An 8,277-nucleotide genomic window follows, 5' to 3' on the forward strand; every position below is an offset into this window, starting at 1 on the left:
AAAAATAGAGGTAAAAATCGGGTCCCCGTCGCAACGGCGCCAAATTGATATTCGTGTTCACGCACACCAATTAACCTAATGTGCACACTACCACAATCGAATGGTATGTCGATGTAGCACTTTATGATCGAATCCACAGAGACCAACTCTTACACTTTATTTCTATAGGATCAATATTAAGCTAAAACAATATGGGGGTTTTGAGTTTGTAACAAACAGAAAATAAAATAAAGTAAATGTGAATTCAGATTAAAGAGAAGCCAGCCTAGGGTTTCTTCATCGGATGTCAATACTTGTGAGCTAAACAATTATTCAAGTGCTAATAAGAACAGTCTAGAACTCGGATCACTCAAGTAGAACAGTCCACTGTCGTGGTACTGCTCCCTATGCTGATCGATCTCACCGTCTAACTGTCGTTGAGGTGAGAAGCGATCGCAAGCAATAGAGATCAAGTCCGATAGGTTCACAAAACACCCTAATATCTACCTTCACTGATTAGGGATGCAATGCTCATTCAAAATAGATCTAGCAACCTATTACACGGTTAATGAACAGGTTAAACCTATGATCTAACATTAAGCGGCCAGTTTAATGCAAGCAATAAGAACAGTTATGAATGAAGAGAATCAATGGATTCACTTATCTATGTTTAGCTCACGAAATCAACACCCTAGAACCCTAAACAAGCTAGCCGACTACTCAGCCATGACACAAGAGATCAAAGACATGGATACTGAATAATACTTCATAAAAATAACATAAACAAAGAGAGAGTTCAGGATAATCTTCTCTATGGAGAGAGAGATGGAGCCTTCTCCCTTTACAATAAGCAAATCCAATAAATCTCAAAGTCTCCAATGGTTTCTTGTGTCTAGAATAGCGTAGAATGATGTAGAAAATTAGAAAAAGAAATTATATCAAAAGCCACAGGCGGCCAGAGAGAAAAAGAGGATAATTAGGACAAATCCCGAGATGTTGTATTTTCCTTATTCATCGGGAACAACCACGGGATCACTCTGTCTGCTTGTTCCGCTTGATCGGGAACAGCCATCAGACTGTTCTGCGTGAAAATCACCAAACTGCACTGTTTTCTGCTTCTTTTGTTCCAGCAGGTCCATCTCCCATCCAGTGCAACTGCAGACCTGTAATGACTTGAAAAGGACTAGAAAAACTCGATAAAGACTTGAAAACCAATTAGAAAACATATATACAATGATGTATAAAACACCATATATCAGGTCACGTGCCCCCTACTAATAATTATATAAAAGGTTTTTTGAGATTTACAACTTCTTGTTCGGTGGCTTAGTGGCTTTGGGTGGCTACACTAATATTATATATCTTGAGTTCAATGCAAGCTGTGACAAATTATTTGGTTCTCTTTTTTCCATTTTACGTTGTCTATGCTTGACTGCTTGAGTAAGCTTTCTTTTCTTTAACTAGATCTTTCTAAAATAATTATTTCTGAAATTAAATTGATATCAATTTTAGTATGGATTGATTTTTTTTCCCTTTTATTTTCTCAACATATTGTTTTCCTTTTCTTTTCCTAGGTTTAACTATACCAGCAAATCAATGCCATAAAAATACATCTGAATATTTTTTCACCTTAGAAATTCTAATTATATTGTGAATATTTTTGTTTAAAACAAATATTTTTAAAAATAATTAATTAGATAAATCCAATATGTTTTAGAATTTCGTTGATAATGTATATATATTTCATAAACTTTTTTATAAATATATTATTGTGAATTAAACTTATTATATTTTTAACAAATGTGCCCCCGACTATAAAAACTTCTAGATCCGCCACTGGATGTGTCTCCATATAACTAATTGTATTAAAAAAATCGTACTGAATCAGATAATATGTTTATTTTTGGTACAAATATCTGACCATTTCAGATACTTTAGTTATGTAGATATTTTTACCTTTTATACATTAGAACCAAACTCATCCAGATCAGAGAGGATCCAAAACGAAATTCACACATAAATTTATAATATCCAAGTAGAGTTTAATTTTCAAACCTAAAAAACAATACCCGAAAAATATAATTTGTACCCAATGAGTATTCGAATGTCCATGTCTAACTTATTTTATAAACAAATAAAAAAAATCTATGTATTTGGTTAAATTAAGTGAAATAGAAAAAAAAAATTATTTAGTAAAATAGTTATATGGAATGAAAATTAAGTGACAATAAATATAATACGTTTTTATTTTTTGATTTAAGTCATTATTTATTTTACATAAACTATTCTTTTGAATTATATGTTTGACTACATATTTTTTTTTGTCATCGACTTTTACAGACTCAAACAAACTCTGTAAACCAAAACAGTAGCTCTGCATCCATGTGCACAACAAAGGACGTTTGTTTCCTAGCACTACGTGCTAAGCCATCGGCCTTCAAATTTTGTGTGTGAGGTACATGAATGATCTCCAAGTTGTGGAGGGATACTTTCAACGTCTTTAAGTCTTCTAAATAGTTAGCAAACGCCGGCAATTCCTCTGGTTCAGAAACCATCTTTACCAGTCGCAGACAATCTGTTGCAAACGTGACCCGAAACTGACGCAAATTCCTCATGCATTCCATTACCCATACTAAAGCTTTTGTCTCCGCGTGAAGAGGAGAGAGAGAAGCCCTTATATTCCGTGCTCCCATTAGTCTTGTGAAGCCTTCTAGTGTACTATATCATCCCTGCCCAGAGAAAACTTCCTTTTCCTTCCAAAATCCATCCACGAAACACCACCTCCCGGGAATCATCGGCGGATTCGATTGTTGTGGATTTTGTTTTTGGCACTTGCACTATTTGGGCCTGAGCCCATAGCCGTGCTTCTGTTACCGCCAATTGAAGAGTCTCCCGCGGATCTATATCCAAATTACTGAAGACCTTATTATTTCTTCCTTTCCAAATATACCATAATATCCAAGCAAATTGATGATCTTCCATTTCGGGCCGTACTTGCCAAAATAGGTAATCCATATTTGTGAACAAAGATCCCGTTGGGAAAATTGTTGAGTTAGATGGGATATTGGACAGTGCCCAAACCTGACGCGCTGGAGGACATTCAAAAAACACATGGTTAATCGATTCTTCCATAGCCCCACATCTATCGCAGTACAAGTCCCCTGATAGCCCTCTCGCATTTAAATTCTTTCTGACAGATATACATCCTGATACCAATTGCTATAGAAAATGTTTAATCTTTGGCGGGGAGCGAACTTTCCAACAATGTCCTTTAAGCCTTTAAAGACTCTCGAAAATAAGGTGTTTGGTTTCTCCACCAGCCTCCATAACTGCTTACCCAACATAGCCGTGTTAAAATCCGTTATATCTTTGAAACCCAACCCACCATCTTCTTTGCTAATGCAGACCTTGTCCCAAGACTTCCAATACATTCATTTAGTTCTTCCTCCAGGGCTCCACCAAAACTGAGATGTAATACTCGTTAGTTTCTTTGTTATTGCCTTTGGTAGACGATAGCAAGACATCACATGATTGGGTAAAGCTATGGTTACTGATTTGATAACCACTTCTTTCCCTCCTTTAGTAAAAAAGTTAAAAGTCCAGCCATTGATCCTATTATTCAGGCGCTCTTTCAGAAATCCAAACACATGAATTTTTAACCCACCAATGTTCTCCGGCAGGCCCAAATAGGAACCCATTCCTCCTATATTCTGAATACCTAAAATATCCCGCATTTCTTGTCTACAAGATTCCTCAATCTTGTGCCCAAATTGAATTGATGACTTTTGAAAGTTTATAAGTTGGCCAAAAACTGCCTCATACTCATTTAGAATCTTGAGAATAGTTTGTACCTCCTTCCGTTGGGCTTTGCAGAAAAAAAGACTATCATCTGCAAATAACAAGTGTGATATCGATGGACAAGCCATTGCTACCTTCATGCCAGTAAGCCGTTTATCAGCCTCTGCTTTTTTAAAATTTGCTATTAATGCTTCTGTACACATAATGGATGGATACGGGGATAATGGATCCCCTTGCCGTAAGCCTCTTTGAGGAACTATATGTCCTCGTGGCTGACCATTGAGTAATACCCGATATTGTACCGATGATATACACTCCAATTAAAGTTCAATCCAATGAGAATCAAAACTCATCTTCAATAGAAGAGCTTTAATGAAATCCCATTATATTCGATCGTACGCTTTACTCATATCCGTTTTAATGGCCATAAATTTTCCTTGACATGCCTTATTTGTTCGCAGGCCATGAAACATTTCCTGAGCTATCAGAATATTGTCTGAGATCAATCTCCCTGCCACAAATGCCGATTGAGTCTCTGAGATCAGCGTTGGAAGACAAATTTTCAATCTCTGACATAACACCTTGGATATAATTTTATATCCAACATTACATAAACTTATTGGTCGCAGTTCTGTCATCTTTGTGGGCCTTTCCGTTTTAGGTATCATACATATATTAGTCATGTTTAACCTTGAATTCAACTCTCCCGATATTAAGAAATTATTTACCATAGTCACCAAATCCTCTTTCACCACATGCCACGAGTGTTGGAAGAAAAGAGTTGTCATTCCATCAGGCCCCGGAGCCTTTTCTGGATGCATCATAAATAAAGCAGTTCGGACTTCCTTCTCAGATGCCTGCCGCAGCAACCTCTGATTCATCTGTGGCGTAATACCCGGCCTTATTTCCTCCAGAAACCCCTCAAAATCTGTAGGTGAGGTTGTATTGAATAAATCTTCAAAATAATCTACTGCCACTTTCTCAATACCAGAATCCTCCGTAATCCAATTCCCGTTGGTTTCATGGAGTCCCACAATCCTATTGCGTGTTCTCCTTTGTTTTGTTAAAGCATGGAAAAAATTGGTATTACGATCCCTTAACGTATTCCACAAATTTCGATTCTTTTGATGCCAATACTCCTCCTCATCCTTATACGCATCCTGAAGCTTCCGAGATACCTCCATAATGTCCTCATGGGTCCTAGAATCATCCGTCTGCACTTCCTCAAGTGCTTTCTGTAATTCCCCTATTTTTTCTTTTCCAGTTGGTGGATTATTTCTCCTCCATTTCGCAATTTCATGTCGACAATTACTAATCTTTTTAACTATATCCACCTGATCCGACCCATAGTCCTTCGCCCAGCCCATCGCAATCGATTCCATAAATCCCTCTTTACCAATCCATCTCTTATCAAATCTAAATTGTCCTCTTTTCTTTATAACTTTATCTTCCAAATATGTAACTACTGGCCGGTGGTCCGAGCCCACCATTCCTAAATATTATGTATAGGAACAGGGGAGAAGAGTATGCCACTCTTCATTGGCTAGTGCCCTGTCTAGTCTACATTGAACCATAAAAGCCCCTTTACCTTTTCCTCGCGTTCCTTGCCATGACATTTTATTTCCCTTTGCCGGAAATTCCAGTAAACCACTATTACGAATCATATTATTAAAAGGGACAAAAGAAACTGGATGCCTTAAAGCACCACCCTCTTTCTCATGGTTTCCGGTTATCTCATTTAGGTCTCCAATCATAAACCAAGGATCTGATCTTGATAACCCATATCTGGTTAAACGCTCCCACACTTGTTCCCTTAATTTCTGTACCGGTTCACCATATACAAAGGTCATGTAGACCTTTTTCCCAAGAACCACTGCTTCCACATCAATCATCCTATTATTTGAAAAAGTACCTGAATCTGAAATTCATTATTGTAGTAGAGTGCTAGCCTACCGCTTGTTCCTATGGGGTCCACCGCGTCACCAGATTATCAAATCTAAAGTGCGTTTGAAATCCCTGCACAAACTCAAAATCTTGCTTTGTTTCCGAGAGGAACAAGAAGTATGGTTTGTGCTTTTGCCAAATTTCTCGTAAGTAACTAATAGTCCATTTCTTTTCCATCCCTCTACAATTCCAAGATGTTTAGTCTGTTTATGTCGAAGTTCGGTTTAGTCTGTTTACTAAAATTGTTTTATCTTAGTTTCAGTCTGTAAAAAAATATGTAGTGAAACATACGAGAAGTTATTGATGTATATAGACTCTTGGGTATAGCTTTATGTTCTTATACATTGGTCATATTTATATATGTTGAGTAAAGAACATGAGAAAATTGGCAAAATGAAATATATTGAACTTGAAATTGTCAAAATATGATTTCTTGATTTTCAAACCATTTTGGATATGTTTTACCTTTTTGTAACGGAAAAAATTAGATACATAAGTAATACCATTTTTTGAACACACATAAGTAAATACCATATATATGTTTTTTTGTTAAAAATAAACAGTGTAGTCATATTTTATTTTATGTTCTACATGGGTTAAGAATATTCATTTTGACTTTCTACTTAATTTAAAAAACGGATACAAAGTATTTTACAATGATCTATTTCGGATATAAAATGTAATCAAACATTTTTTTATATATTCTACTCTTGTTTAAATTTCTTTTTTATAATCCGAGCAGAAATAATTGATATAACTGATCTTGAAAACATGTTCTATAGTTAACTCTATGTTCTAATTTATTTTCTTTATGTTTCATTACCAGTTCTAACAATTACCAAAAGCTATGTGTCTGGAACTGGAAGAATAGATTTCCCACACATTACTCAATGTTCTGAAACTACTTAGGTTACACAGTTTCCATTTCAGTTTCTCTGTTTTTTAAATCATGAAAATATGGAATCTTCTATATATTATTATCTAATATCTTTCCTAAATATACTCTAAATCTATCCAAATATCTGCATTAAATTTACTATATCTAATTAAGTAAAATTTGAGAACATGTCGAAAATGCATAACTCTTGTTCGATCACTCATGACAAGTGCCCAAGACATTTAACCATTAGAACTTAGACTTTTGCTATCTTCGACCCGAATATTAAAATAACTCAACAAATTTGTTTTACCATTCTATCTTGTTTATGATAAATTCTCTTCACCCACAAGTACCGAGAATGTATGCCTCATTACTCTACAAAATGAATGGTGAGAGTTTCAGTAAGACAGACGCAGAACACATAACCAAACATGTATAACTGAAACAACCCACAAGGAACTTGTTGACATAAAAGATAGAGAAGCATAAAAGTATACAGAAACGAACAAGCCAACAAGAATCATAATCTTATGTAAGTAGTTGACCAAAGTTAGTCTGATGTAACTATTTGCTTACCTTATTGTCCAATGTTACCATTTCTTGTTTGTTTCTATTTCTTGGAATATAAGTTATGCCATGTATAGTATTGTTTATGAATTTATGTGTCGTGTGAAGCTCTTGCTGAACATGCCAACAAGAAAAATCAAAAAAAAAATATTTAAAATCAATTTCATGCAAATAACTTCAACAATATGCTATGAAAAGAAAAATATTCTTAATTCCAAAACTGAACAAAAGAACAAGAAAAGTAATGCATATTATAAAGGGAAAGGAGATTCAAGATCACCAGGAGAGTAAGGAATCAGGAAAAAAAGAATAGCACATCACCTAAATATCACATGAAAATGTGAATAAATAGGAAAAAATATGGAAAAAAAAGAACTGAGCGAGCTTCTGATGCTCGAAGTTTGTTATGTAAAAAACAAAAAGAAACTCTACTTGACCCTACATATTAAAATATGAAAGCAGAGTCTGAGGCATATGATAGATGGATTCATGTAGCTGAAATGGAAGAAGATCATCTGAAACAGAAATCTAAACTTCATGGGTTAGAGATTGAAGACCTAAACAATAAAAACCTTCATAATGTCATTCTAGCTCGCAAAGCTCAGAACCTGATAAGAGAAATTCAGGGAGAAGATGGCTCTTTAGTATCAAATCAAGCGGATATTAAAGCTGAAGCAATGGGTTTTCTCTGATTTCCTCAACCACATACCGCCTGATTTCTCAGGGTTACAGTGGAGGAGCTAGAAGAACTGACAGACTTTCGATGTACAGAGGATGATAAGCGGGTCTTATAGAGACAGTGGTCTCTGCTGAGGAGATTAAAAACACTTTTATTTTCTATGCCATCAAAAAAGTCTCCTGGTCCCAATGGTTTTCCAGCAGAATTTTCAAGGTTGCTTGGCATGTAGTTGGGAAGGACTTTGTGGTAGCTGTTCAGTCGGTTTTCATGAAAGATTTTCTCCCAAAAGGTATCAAACTCAACCATATTGGCTTTTATTCCTAAACAAAAACAGAGGCTAAGGAGATGAAATAGCATCAGCCAATTTCTTGTTGCAATGTGCTCTATAAGGTGATCTCGAAGATCATAGCTAATCGTCTCAAAGTAATTC

Source organism: Raphanus sativus, unplaced genomic scaffold (genome assembly GCF_000801105.2).
Source record: "Raphanus sativus cultivar WK10039 unplaced genomic scaffold, ASM80110v3 Scaffold0266, whole genome shotgun sequence".
NCBI classification, from domain to species: Eukaryota; Viridiplantae; Streptophyta; class Magnoliopsida; order Brassicales; family Brassicaceae; genus Raphanus; species Raphanus sativus.